Consider the following 15,350-nt stretch of genomic DNA (forward strand, 5'->3'; position numbering starts at 1 on the left):
TCAGCACAACTGTGAATTATAGCTAAGACACATTCTAAAAATTTGCAATTCAGAAGTTAGCACACTACAAAAAGATCTATTATGACATTGGCACAAGAAAGCCTCATCCAAATAATTGGCAAAGAAGCTTTTATCCCGCTTTCATAAATATATTAGAAAATATGATATTATTTCATAAATATATGATATTATTTAGACATTAAGCGGAAGTCTTCTGCTTAATGTCTAAATATGTTTAATGTGAGCACAATAAAGTTGTTCTTATGTTAGGCCTACATTAAAGCAAGATAAAATAGTTTTTATAGTCATCATTCTGCCACTCCATGAAATGATATACTTTTCAGAAAGATATTTGTTGCCAATTGCCATCTTCAAAATGGAAAATTTAATTCAAAATTTGATTTCTAATATGTATGTTGAGAAGCACTGCTTGCCCCATTTATTTTAAAAAAGTGATGCCAAGCAAATGTATTGCCATTTAATTCTGCATTTTCATTTAACTTTGGTCAGGATATTTCTGCTCTCCACCACATTGTAATGATAAAATTTCATGTCTTATACCTTTCAACTTTCTATTAAACTGTTGTGTTGCAAAGAAACATATTCAGAAGTCAAACAATTTGATGTTCAATGCTTTCTTAAAATATCCCATGGAAACATTTCAAGGTAAAACCAATGTTACATATTTTAATTGATTTTTATCATTAATCTTTTTCTTAAGGCAATATACCATAACCATAATAGTAACCTTGAGAATGAGGTTTCTTTTTTAAATACAATTCTTTTATAATAGGCTAACTTCATTATTACTTTTACAAAATAAATGTTAAATATTATTTTTTAAAAATCAAGAAATCAAGAAATGCTATTTTCTCCAGCTTTAGTGAGGTATGATTCACCAAAATTATATCTATTTAGTGTGTAAAATGTGATGTTTTAATATATATAGTGAAATAATTACCACAATCAAGCTAATCAGCATATCCATTCCCTAACATAGTTACCATTTTTGTGTGTAAAATACTTTTCATTTTAATGAGAGCTTTTTGAGACTTTTCTTTGTTCTTGAATATAAGCCAAGCTACTTTTTATATACTGAGCAAGCCATCCTTTGATTTTTGCCACTTAAATGATGTACAGCTATTTCAAGATTTTCAACATTATTGTAACAACTTAGTATCATTTTTCACAAAATCTAATTTTAGTTTATGTATAATAGAAATATGTAATATTTTATTTTTAAATGTAGCTTTTTAAAACTCAAAGGCAATTATCAGCATATGATTGCTTTTATAATCCATGTTACATGCAAGACAGACTCTGAGACCCCTCCTGCCTCTGGGACCTCAGTCTGGTTATTCAACCCTCCAATTTTCTTATGCATGGAATGAAAATATGATTACTCCCAACATTACTAGTTGTTATGCTATCAAGGGGTGGTAGAGCTGTGAAGCCGCTAACAGAACATGTACAGGGCACTAAATACATGATAGATCTTCTTGGCTGGGTGTGGTGGCTCACACCTGTAATCCCAGTGCTTTGGGAGGCTGAGGCAGGTGGATTGCTTGAGGCCAGGAGTTCTAGACCAGCCTGGCCAACATGACAAAACCCTGTCTCTACTAAAAATAAAAAAGTTGACTAACAAAAGTTAGTCAAGCCAAAAACCTAGAAAGGGTACTCTCTCCCTTCTCCTTGAAGACTCTGGTTCCAAAGGTGTCCTGCCTCATATATGTGGGGAAGGAATGCCACACAGGATACAAGATCAATCATGTATTTACTGCCTTCTGCATGTTCTGCTAGTGGCTTCACAGCACTACCACCCCTTGATGGGATAACAACTAGTAATGTTGGAAGTATTCATATTTTCATTGCATGCATAAGAATATTTTAGAAAGGCCTTGTTGGGTTTCCTTCCTCAGACTATTACCACTGCATCACACTTTTCATACAATTACATTTCTATGCATGCAGCTGTTAATTCTTCATTGACCTATGCATAAAAACAAACTGTTTTTCCTGGGCTGGGCATGGTGGCTCATGCCTGTAGTTCCAGCTTCTTGGGAGGCTGAAGCCCAAGAATTGTTTGAACCCAGGAGACAGAGGTTGCAGTGAGCCAAGATTGTGCCACTGCACTCCAGCCTGGGTGACAGAGCAGGATTCTGTCTCAAAGAAATAATAATGAAATGAAATAAAGTAAAATAATGATATATTTTATTTTTTATTTTTTTAATGATATATTTTATGCAATTGGACAACATAACTTCAACTCTTAATTATGTCATTCTCTGGTTGTGTGACCTTGTATAATTTACTTAACCTTACCAAACATCAGGTTTCTTATTTGTAAAATATAGAAAATATTTAACCCTTCAGGGTGATTATAGGTATTAAATAAAAATATGTGAAATGGGCTTGCCTAGTAAGTGCTCAATTAATGTTTATCACTCTTATTTAATACACTAACTTCAATTTTCACCTCATTTTATCTGCTGACATTAGAAAAACATTCAGAAAAATCATGTAAGAACATTCTTTGCATGCAAACAACAGCATTAATAAAAATTTATATTGAAGTATATAAATAAAGTAGGCCTTAGAAAAAAATCTATTTGAAAGTTGGTTTAGAATATACAAATATAAAATCGGCCACTTGTATCTTTGAGAAAACTATGTATAGTATTTGAGGTTAATGAGAATTTTGCTTGTGATTATCAGTTTCATTTTTGTCTTCTAATAGCTACTGAGCAACACATGGCTCTTTTGTTAATCATAACTACAAACACTATATATGTATATTTTTTCTGATTCTCAAAAACATCTGATTGATATAGATGCTGTTATTTTTCCTGTTTTACAGAGGAGAAGAAACTAAGGCACAAAGAACTTAACTAAATTGTTGACATTCATGTAACTAATCAGTGGTATACCTGGGAGTTGAACCAAAGTCTCCAGAGTCTTTGTTATGTATCTCTGTGCCATACTGTCTCTCTTTCTCTCTTTCAGCTTTATTGAGGTATAATTGAAAAATATAATCTGGATATACTTAAGGTATACAATTTGATGTTTTATATACACATATATTGTGAAATAATCACAATCAAGCTAGTTAACATATCCATCTTTTTTATGTTAGATGAGAACACTTAAGATCTACTCTCAGCAAATTTCAAGCATACAATACATTATTATTAACTGTAGTCACAGTTGGAGCTGAGAACACAATACCCCAAAGTATGGTGCTTTGGCATGCTGAGTACTTTGAAGAGAAGGAGGTTGGAAGGCTTCAGATGCAGTCTCAGAAACAAGTCTCTCTGACTTTCTCCTGCTCTCCTGTCTCCTTCACCTCTTTCTCCCCTCAAACATAATTCCTCTCCCTCGAGGCAGGTCATAGGATCTAGAACCGTGCTCTCCTAGAGCAAGCCATAAAATCTAGAAAGGTCACCCTCTCCCTTCTCCTTTCTTCTTGAAGACCCTCATTTCAGAGGGGTCCTGCCTCACACCCTCGGGGAAGGAATGCCACACAGGGTTTCCAAGAAAATTTTGGAAAGGCCTTGTTGGGTTTCCTTCCTCAGTCTATTACCACTAGATCATACATTTTGTACAATTACATCTCTATGCTGCTGTTAATTCTTCATTACACCTAAGCATAAAAACAGACTGTTTTCCCTGGGTCTTTGGATGTTCATTCTGAAGCATGATTTTTCTTTTTTTTTTTTTTTTTTTCTTTTTCTTTTTTTTTTTTTTTTTGAGACGGAGTCTCGTTCTGTCGCCCGGGCTGGAGTGCAGTGGCCAGATCTCAGCTCACTGCAAGCTCCGTCCCCCGGGTTCACGCCATTCTCCTGCCTCAGCCTCCCGAGTAGCTGGGACTACAGGCGCCCGCCACCTCGCCCGGCTAGTTTTTTGTATTTTTTAGTAGAGACGGGGTTTCACCGTATTAGCCAGGATGGTCTCGATCTCCTGATCTCGTGATCCGCCCGTCTCGGCCTCCCAAAGTGCTGGGATTACAGGCTTGAGCCACCGCGCCCGGCCTCTGAAGCATGATTTTTCTTGGCCCCTTTGCCAGACCCGCAGCAGGGGCATCCTGTCTACTTGGCCAGCCATGTTCAGTCCCTTGCAGGAGGGAGCACATGAGCAATGAGTGCAGGGATACAGCTGGCCAGTCCAAGTGCCAACACAGAAGCAACCTCTGTGCCAGGCCCACAGCCAAACCAGGTGTGTTAGTTACATTGAGGCAAATGGCAGTGGCACCCAGGCAGGGGAGCCCATGACGTGGAAGCCCCAGAGGGGGTGTTAGTGTGTTAATTAGCTCTTTTAGTTCCACCATCCACAGCCTGATGAATGGTGGTGTGTTAGCAGCTCAGTTGGCCTCTTGCCCCATCGTACAGGGACGCTCCCATCCACCAGTGAGGGCAAGAGGCCAGTGCAACAGCCTTTCAGAGTACCCGTGCTCTGTGGGTCCCAGCTCTTGTCCAGTATCCAAGAAGAATAAGGTCACACTGAAGATCAAAGGGTGATGAGAGCAGAGGATTTTACTGAGTGATGGAACAGCTCTCAGAGGAAAGGGGTGGTTTCTCCCTATGTGGCTGGGTCCCTGTTTTTTCATAGACTCAGAATGGGGGGTGTATGCTGGCTGGTTTGTGAGTATGCAAAAAAGGCTGAAGTGAAGATACCACTGAAAGGTGGGCACAACAGTGTAGAAAACCAATTAGGAAAGGGTAGGTATATGTAAAATAGGTGAAAGGTGAGGATCAATCAAAAGAAAGCATGCCAAACGGGAAGATTCTCAATCCTGTGAGGATTTAACTTGTAGCTTAGCTTTCAGGCTTTAAACTGCCTTCCTCTTGAAAGTGGGGTTTCACTGGAGACCTGCCCCTATCTGCCTAGGCGTTTGACTGCCACCTGTCACTATCAACTTCTGAGGGCTCTTGTGTCATGTAAAAATTGGATTAAATAACTTTGTTATAGTTTCCTATTGTTAACCTGCCTTTTGTTATATGAGCGTTGCCCCTGATCCTTATGCTCAAGAAGGAAAAGTATCACATCTTTCTCCACCTACAGTCAACATGCTATTTATTAGGTCTCTAGAACTTACCCACTTTATAACTGCAAGCTTGTACACTTTGACCAACGTCTTCCCGGTTCTCTCTCTCCCACAGCCCCTAGCCACCACCTTACTACTCACTGCTTCTATAAATATGACTACTTTAGATTCCAAGTATAAATAAAATCATACATGTTTGCCTTTCTGTGGACAGGCAGTTAGATTGTGTCCAACATACCATCTCTTATTAATGTTGAAAGAAACTTAGTGACCATACCACCACAGGAAATGATAAGGTATTATGCAATGTAGATTACTGCTTTTTCCATTTTCTCTTTCTTCTCACTGTTCTCTTAGGTTAGCAGGCAAATGCCTAGAAGTGATGGCCAGATGATTATGCATCCCTTTAAAAACAACTCTCTAACATGATATGGGTATATAGGGTTTTTGGACTTCATTTTTCTCCCACCCTCTCCTAGCTCATTTCCTTAGAAACCTGGAAGGGTGATGCCAAAAGTTTCACTGAAATCTAATTTGTATTTTGCTAGCTTGTTCCCACTATCAGTGTTGTTTATTGCATAGTTGTAAAAACATAAAAAACAATCAGGTACTACTTGTCTTTCAAAACAAGTTTTGGTTGCTACAAAGCATTTTATGATATTTTAGGTGAGAGGAATGGTGTGCAAAGTGAGGGTTTTGATCTACTGTGGAGATAGTAGATTAGGTTTTCTCAGATCCCTTCATGGTCCTCAAAACTCTCCTTTTTGCTTTTTACCATCTCTGTTTTCCAAGTTGGCTCTGATGTTTCATACCAGTTTTAGCCGCCTTCATGGTGTTACCCTCAAGGATTCGTGAGCAGTAGACCTTTTCTTTCAGGCCCCTGATCCTCATATCAAGATAGAACTAATTCTAGTTCCAATTCCAATTTAGATGAATGGCTAGAGATAAATTCTTTAGTGTTAATACATCAATGAATCATGACACATACTACATTTTTTGTTATTACATGAAATGATATGTCCTTTGATTGTCATGCCAGAATTGGCCTCCAGACTAATGCTTGGCATATAGCAGCAAGTATCTAGCTATTATTAAAGAGAAGAAACAATGCATTTCAAAAATAAAATGGTTTCTAAAATATTAAAAACATAGTAGTGCAATAACAGGAGTATAATAAAATATAAAATATATAGGAACCATCAAGGAAGATTTAGAAACCTGAAGTAAAGTATACAACGGCACTCTGTCAGGCTGAAGGAAAGACACTCCTACAACTCCAGTATTTTCCATGAGGCCTATATTTAATTGGCACAACTTTCACTTTTAATTCTTGATTATGTATTATAGACATAGTTCTCCCTGGGAATATAAGTCAGACTGTAGATGTTCTACTGAATATAAATTCAGGTTACTTTAGGAAGAAAGGCTCTCATGATCAATGAATCCACCTGTAAAAGTCTTTATATTTGAATTCAGAACTACCAGGATATACTTGGCATATATATTGAGAAGATAAAACTCTTCGTGTGTGTGCTCACGTGTGTGTATGTGTGTGTGTGTCTTGCTTGGCAAATCAAAAATAATTTGCATATCTTGTGAGGGGTTATTTACAGTCAAATGAAAACATGATTTGGTAGGCTTTTCTCATGTATGGTATTTAGATAAGAATCTAAGATATAGGGGTTTGTTATAAAAAACTATTTTATTCAAACATCATACATTTTTTAGAATTTATTTTCAAATTCAAATACTCTTCAAAAATGCTTTTCTAATATATGAGGAATAAAACACCCTACCCTATTTAAATTTGTAAGGTTAGAAGATCTTTCAGCGATTCTAAAACTTTAAAATCAAAGCTTTTACATGGAGACTTAGGAAGCCATCTTCATGGTGCAGTGCATCCAAGCAGGTGATTGCAGTTGCATTTGATACCAGTGAAACATACCTGACTAAAACACATTGAGAAAACTAAGAGAGGTTGATGAATGGAAACAAATGGTAGGTGATAGATAGCCATGTAAAGTTTCTCTAATTATTGAAATACAGAGGCTTCATTAATTATTCTGCATTAATTATCTTGCACTTGGCATTGCCAGTGCTCAAAAGAAATCTATAAGTGGTTGTAAGCTCCACTTACACACCCTGTTTGTGCAGTACTTCCAATGCTGGGTGACGGTACTCAATTACTGTCATTATCCTGCTGAGAAATGCTTCCCTGGGAATGGCGAGTATAGTCTCTGAAGCATACAGTGATTTGTGGCAGGATTATTGAGGTATAATTGATATACGTTAAATCGCTCATATTTAAAGTATACAATGTGAGAAGTGTTAACGTTTGTATAGCCTCATGCAACTATCAAAACAGTCTAAATCAAAGCAACCACTCTGGACGGTTTCCTTGTGTTCATTTGTAAACCTTTCCCTTTCTGCTTCCTTCATGCCAGTCCACCATTTCCTCAGGCAATGAATGACCTGTTTTCTATCACTACAGTTGAGTATACACTTTCTAGAATTTTATATAAATGAAAAAATACAGTGTGTACTCTCTTTGGTCTAGCTTCTTTTATTTGACATAATTATTTTGAGATTTAATCACATGTATCAGTAGTTCATTTTTTTATTGCTGAGTAGAATTCTACAGTATCAGTATACCAAAATTTGTTTAGTGATCTACATGTTGCTAGACATTGGGGTGTTTCCAACTTTTATAAATTACAAATAAAGCTGCTATGTAATTATGGTTATGAACATACAAATCTCTGTACAGATATATGCTTTCATATCTTTTGGGTAAAATCCTGTGGATAGTATATGTATGTTTAACTTTTAAGGAAACTGCCTGGCAATTTTCCAAAGCAGTTCTATTTTTTCATTCCTACCAACAGTGTATGGGAGTCCAGCTCCTCTATATTGTTGGAAATAATGTGGTTAGTCATTTTAATTTCAACCATTTTAATAAGCATCTAGTACTACTACATTGTAATCTGCATTTTCTTAATGAATAATGATTTTGAATACCTTTTAATGTGATTGTTATTCACAGATACCCTGTGGTAAAATGTCTACTCAACTATTTTTCCCACCTTTAACTGAGGTTTTGTTTTCTTATTGTTGAGTTTTGTTATTTCTTTATATGTTTAAGATAACATGTATTTATTTGATCTATGTTTTGCAAATATTTTCTCTCAGTTCGTGGCTTATTTCATGGTCTTAACTGTGTGTTTTTGAAAAGAAGTTTTACATTTTGATGAATTCCAATTTATCTTTTTCTCTTTCATGGATCAAGAAGAGCATGTAGTTTTAATAGGGACCTGAACTAACACTGCTTTGACATTTTGCTGCAGAAAAAAAAAAAACCCTATGCATTTGTTCCTAAAACTAAAATATTACTGTTTTCTATAATATAATTCTGAATCCTGTAGATTTTAATAATCATCTTTTGTTATATATGGTATCTCTGTTATGCTCATTTCATGTTAACAATGTGGTATATAAAGAACGAGTACAACCAATATATTTAAAAAAAATAAAAAAAGGAAGAAGAAAATTAACTTACAAAGCTAGAATTATGGCTGCCAGTCTTAGGTACTTAGACCCTGGGATTCTAGATAGCCATGAACCTCATGTGCTTCCAAGGATGTTGACAAAGATAAATTAGATGAATTTAGTTTTGGTTTGTTAGTTGGTTTTAACTATAGGATGCTTAATAAACACGACCCCTAGGAAATAAAATATGCGGCATACAAGTTTTGTTCAGGGGTGGTAAAAACACCCCAAAGACATACTTTCAAGATTAAACTATTTTGGGGAGAAATTATAAACCTAAAACTGGTGGGGGATGATTGTCGTATTACGCACAGTAAAGGCAGATGTAACCTACCAATACACCAGATAATACTATCACTGTTCACCATCAGCCATACAATTTCCTTCTCTTTGCATTATTTTGATCCCCTATTGTAGGGCAGATAAAGTGTAAGAAAGTGATTTAGACATAAGGTTAAATTATGGATAAAAGGAGATGAAGAGAGAAAAGAAGGAAGAAAGTAGGAAAATGGTAAGAGCAGGAATATCAGAGGAGACTTAGGAGGATCCTTCAGGCTTTCATCTTTAGTCTCACTACTCAGTTTACAAAGTAGTATGATATTAGAGAAATAAAGCTTTATTAAAATCCATTTGATCCTGTGTAATATAATGTGTATAGACCAAATACTCATCAGCAACAATAACAACAAAAACTTCTCTACAGAATTAACCCACTTCCATGAAATTGACAAGTTGATGAAATCAAAGTCATATAGAGATTTTCCTTAACAGTACTCCTCCTTAGTGATAGGGAGAGGAGAAGCATGAAACCAGTGGAGGAAGCAGGGTGGGTGTGAGGGGACCAAGTGCAATAACAGCAAAGACTGTCAAATTTTCCTGTTTCCAAGGAAACTGTCTTTTGAAGGTTTTCTAAAAGATAAAATAGTCTAGGTGATCAATGAGCACCCTTTGAATTATTTTGCTATTTTACCATTAAAATCCTATTTATTCTGCAGCAGATTTGGTGATATTTGCACATGACTTAATATGTCTTTTTTAATATTCTATGCCAGGCGAAGATATATGCCTTGGCCACTTAGTAACTGCATGATTTGGGCTGTTAACGAAAGCTTCTCTAAGCCTAAGATTGCTCAGCTTTAAAATGGGTCTAAAGAGTACCTCATGTGTTTATTGCAGGTGTAAACTAAGAGGGTGAATGGAAAGTATTTAGCATATGCTTAGCACAGGACAAACATTGAATAAATATTTTTAAAATAGTATTTAATAGAAAAATCACTATTGTAAAATTATATTTCTCAGCCTTAAACTTGAGTCTTTATATGTAGATTTTAAGGAATAGCAGAAAAGAAGAGAAAAGCAATCTCTAACTTAAAAAATGATTGTTTACTAGGGAATTTTTTTCCTGGTTTAAAAAATATGTATTTAAAAAAAAATAAACAACTTTAAAAAGTGTTTAGCAGAAAAATACTTCATTGTCAAAATAAAATCTTGCACTACTGAAAATCTTAATCACTACGTTTACTATTCCTATTAGATTTTCCCCCAACACTCTCTTTAGATAGACTGAAAATCTCCTTTAATTAAGAGATTTACATTCTCTTATTACAATTGTTCTGTTATACATAAGCCTTTTTCAAATCATTCCAGAATTTTTCCATGACTCTGAAAAACTTAAGCACCTTAGTCAAGTTTTCATTTATTTCTGTTTCCTTTTGAGTAAGATTCCCATGGTCTGAGTAGTGGAATACAGGGATTAAAGTAATCACATTTACACTACTGTGAAAAAGCATTAGTGATCATTTTTCAGGAACATTTTTTTCTTCTTATAATCATTACCACAACATTTGGTTTGAGGTTCATTGCAGACAGGTTTCTGGGTTTGTTGTTATTCTTTGTAATAATTGTACAAGAAGCAGACTGCATGCCTCTTTCATATATTTAATAACAAGTAAAGATCCAATTAAAAGAGCAATTGTTTAGAAATAAAATTAAAATGACATTGCCAAGAAAAAGGCTTTTCATTCGGAAAAAAATGTATAAATTAATGGCATAGTTTGAACATACATTGTTTAAAAACTTTTTTTAAAACTAAAACATAAGCTATTAAATATATCTATAATTGCTTCCATAATTCTCTTTATTCATTTATTTTTTAAAGATAAATGCCTAATATCTCATTTAGATTTACAATATATGGTCTTGTTATACTCATCTAGGGCTTTTTAAGTGTTCTACAAATGCTTATCCAATTGCCATTTCTTAGAGATGAAAAAATGCAAAACCGGAGTGGCTGGCAAGATGGCCGAATAGGAACAGCTCTGGTCTGCAGCTCCCAGCGAGATCCAGGCAGAAGGTGGGTGATTTCTGCATTTCCAACTATGGTACCTGGCTCATCTCACTGGGACTGGTTAGACAGTGGGTGCAGCCCATGGAGGGTGAGGCAAAGCAGGGTGGGTTGACGCATCACCTGGGAAGCTCAAGGGATCAGGGAACTCCCTCCCCTAGCCAAGGGAAGCCGTGAGGGACTGTGCAGTGAGGAACGGTGCATTCCAGCCCAGATACTACGTTTTTCCCACAGTCTTCACAACCCATAGACCAGGAGATTCCCTTAGGAACCTACATCACCAGGGCCTTGGCTTTCAAGCACAAAACTGGGTGGCCATTTGGGCAGACATGGAGCTAGCTGCAGGAGTTATTTTTCATACCCCAGTGGTGCCTGGAATGCCAATGAGACAGAACTGTTCACTCCCTTGGAAAGGGGGCTGAAACCAGGGAGACAAGTGGTCTAGCTCAGCGGATCCCACCCCCACAGAACCCAGCAAGTTAAGATCCACTGGCTTGAAATTCTTGCTGCCAGCACAGCAGTCTGAAGTCGACCTAGGATGCTCCAGCTTGGTGCAGGGAGAGGTGTCCGCCATTACTGAGGCTTAAGTAAGTGTTTTTTCCCTCAAAGTGTGAACAAAGCCACCAGGAAGTTCGAACTGGGTGGAGCCCACCGCAGCTCAGCAAAGCCAGTGTAGCCAGACTGCCTCTCTAGATTCCTCCGCTCTGAGCAGGGCATCTCTGAAAGAAAGTCAGGGACTTATAGATAATACTCCCATCTCCTGGGACATAGCACCTGGGGGAAGGGGCAGCTGTGGGCACAGCTTCAGCAGACTTAAAGGTTCCTGCCTGCCAGTTCTGAAGAGGGCAGTGGATCTCTCAGCACAACACTCGAGCTCTGCTAAGGGACAGACTGCCTCCTCAAGTGGGCCCCTGACCCCCACGCCTCCTGACTGGGAGACACCTCCCAGCAGGGGTCGACAGACACCTCATACAGTAGAGCTCTGGCTGGCATCTGGCAGGTGCCCCTCTGGGACGAAGCTTCCAGAGGAAGTAACAGGCAACAATCTTTGCTATTCTGCAACCTCCACTGATGATACTCAGGCAAACAGGCTCTGGAGTGGACTTCCAGCAAACTCCAGCAGACCTGCAGCAGAAAAGGCCTGACTGTTAGAAGGAAAACTAACAAACATGAAGGAATAGCAGCAACATCAACAAAAAGGATGTCCACACAAAAACCCCATCCAGAAGTCACCAACATCAGAGACCAAAGATAGATAAATCCACAAATATAAGGAAAAACCAGAGCAAAAAGACTGAAAATTCCAAAAACCAGAATACCTCTTCTCCTCCAAAGCATCACAACTCCTTGCCAGCAAGGGAACAAAACTGGATGGAGAATGAGTTTAATTGACAGAAGTAGGCTTCAGAAGGTGGATAATAACAAACTCTTCTGAGCTAAAGGAGCTTGTTCTAACCCAATGCAAGGAAGCTAAGAACCTTGAAAAAAGATTAGAAGAGGCCGGGCGCGGTGGCTCAAGCCTGTAATCCCAGCACTTTGGGAGGCCGAGACGGGCGGATCACGAGGTCAGGGATCGAGACCATCCTGGCTAACACGGTGAAACCCCGTCTCTACTAAAAAAATACAAAAAAAAATTAGCCGGGCGAGATGGTGGGCGCCTGTAGTCCCAGCTACTCGGGAGGCTGAGGCGAGAGAATGGCGTAAACCCAGGAGGCGGAGCTTGCAGTGAGCTGAGATCCGGCCACTGCACTCCAGCCTGGGCGACAGAGCGAGACTCCGTCTCAAAAAAAAAAAAAAAAAAAAAAGATTAGAAGAATTGCTAACTAGATTAACCAGTTTAGAGAAGAACATAAATGACCTGATGGAGCTGAAAAACACAGCACAAGAACTTTGTGAAGCATACACAACTATCAATAGCTGAATCAATCAAGCGGAAGGATATCAGAGATTGAAGATAAACTAATAAAGTGTGAAGACAAGATTAGATAAAAAAGAATGAAAAGGAACAAATAAGCATCCAAGAAATATGGGACAATGAGAAAAGACCAAACCTACGTTTGATTGGTGTACCTGAAAGTGACGGGGAGAATGGAACCAAGTTGGAAAACACTCTTCAGGATATTATCCAGGAGAACTTCCCCAACCTAGCAAGGCGGGCGAACATTCAAATTCAGGAAATCCAGAGAATACCACAAAGACAGTCCTTGAGAAGAGCAACCCCAAGATGCATAATTGTCAGATTCACCAAGGTTGAAATGAAGGAAAAAATGTTAAGGGCAGCCACAGAGAAAGGTCAGGTTACCCACAAAGGGGAGCCCATCAGATTAACAGCAGATCTCTGCAGAAACCACACAAGCCAGGAGGGAGTGGGGGTCAATATTCAACATTCTTAGAGAAAAGAATTTTCAACCCAGAATTTCATATCCAGCCAAACTAAGCTTCATAACTGAAGGAGAAATAAAATCCTTTACAGGCAAGCAAATGTGAGAGATTTTGCCACTTCCAGACCTGCCTTACAAGACCTTCTGAAGGAAGCACTAAATATGGAAAGGAAAAACCAGCACAAGCCACTGTAAAAACATACCAAATAGTATTAAGAAACTGCATCAACTAACGGGCAAAATAACCAGCTAGCATCATAATGACAGGATCAAATTTATGCATAACAATATTAAATGTAAGTGGGATAACTGCCCCAATTAAAAGACATAGACTGGCAAATTGGATAAAGAGTCAAGACCCATCAGTGTGCTATATACAGGAGAACCATCTCACATGCAAAGACACACATAGGCTCAAAATAAAGGGATGGAGGAAGATCTACCAAGCAAATGGAGAACAAAAAAAGAGCAGGGGTTGCAATCCTAGTCTCTGATAAAACAGACTTTAAACCAACAAAGATCAAAAAAGACAAGGGCATTACATAATGATAAAGGGATCAATGCAACAAGAAGAGCTAACTATCCTAAATATATATGCTCCCAATACAGGAGCACCCAGACTCATAAAGCAAGTTATTAGAGACCTACAAGGAGACTTAGACTCCCACACAATAATAGTGGGAGATTTTAACACCCCGCTGTCAATATTAACAGATCAACAAGACAGAAAATTAACAAGGATATTTCCACCTTGAACTCAGCTCTGGACCTAGAGGACCTAATAGACATTTACAGAACTCTCCACCCCAAATCAATAGAATATACATTCTACTCAGCACCCTGTCCCACTTATTCTAAAATTGAACACATAATTGGAAGTAAAACACTACTCAGCAAATACAAAAGAACAGAAATCATAACAGTCTCTCAGACCACAGTGCAATCAAATTATAACTCAGGATTAAGAAACTCACTCAAAACCACACAACTACATGGAAACTGAACAACGTGCTCCTGAATGACTACGGGGTAAATAACGGAATTAAGGCAGAAATAAATAAGTTCTTTGAAACCAGTGAGAAAAAAGACACAACATACCAGAATCTCTGGGACACAGCTAAAGCAGTGTTTAGAGGGAAATTTATAGCACTAAATGCCAAAGTAAAAAGCGGGAAAGATCTAAAATCGACATCCTAACACCACAATTAAAAGAACTAGAGAAGCAAGAGCAAACAAATTCAAAAGCTAGAAGAAGACAAGAAATAACTAAGATCAGAGCAGAACTGAAGGTGATAGAGACACGAAAAACCTTTCAAAAAAAATCAATGAATCCAGGAGCTGGTTTTTTGAAAAGATTAACAAAATAGATAGACTGCTAACCAGACTAACAAAGAAGAAAAGAGAGAATAATAAAATAAGCACAATAAAAAATAATAAAGGGGATATTATCATTGATCCCACAGAAATACAAACTACCATCAGAGAATATTATAAACACCTCTATGCAAATAAACTAGAAAATCTAGAAGAAATGGACAAATTCCTGGACACATACACCCTCCCAAGGCTAAACTAGGAAGAAGTCATATTCCTGAATAGACCAATAACAAGTTCTGAAATTGAGGCAGTAATTAATAGCCTGTGAACCAAAGAAAGCCCAGAATCAGATGAATTCACAGCTGAATTCTACCAGAGTACAAAGAGGAGCTGATACTATTCCTTCTGAAACAATTCCAAACAATAGACAAAGAGGGACTCCTCCCTAACTCATTTTATGAGGCCAGCATCATCCTGATACCAAAACCTGGCAGGGACACAACAAAAAAAGAAAATTTCAGGCCAATATCCCTGGTGAACATCAATGTGAAAATCCTCAATAAAATACTGGCAAACCGAATCCAGCAGCACATCAAAAAGCTTATCCACCACGATCAAGACAGCTTCATCCCTGGGATGCAAGGCTAGTTCAAAATATGCAAATCAATAAATGTAATCAATGATATAAACAGAACCAATTACAATGATTATCTCAATAGAT

This window comes from Trachypithecus francoisi, unplaced genomic scaffold, assembly GCF_009764315.1.
Source record: "Trachypithecus francoisi isolate TF-2019V2 unplaced genomic scaffold, Tfra_2.0 Lachesis_group6, whole genome shotgun sequence".
NCBI lineage: Eukaryota > Metazoa > Chordata > Mammalia > Primates > Cercopithecidae > Trachypithecus > Trachypithecus francoisi.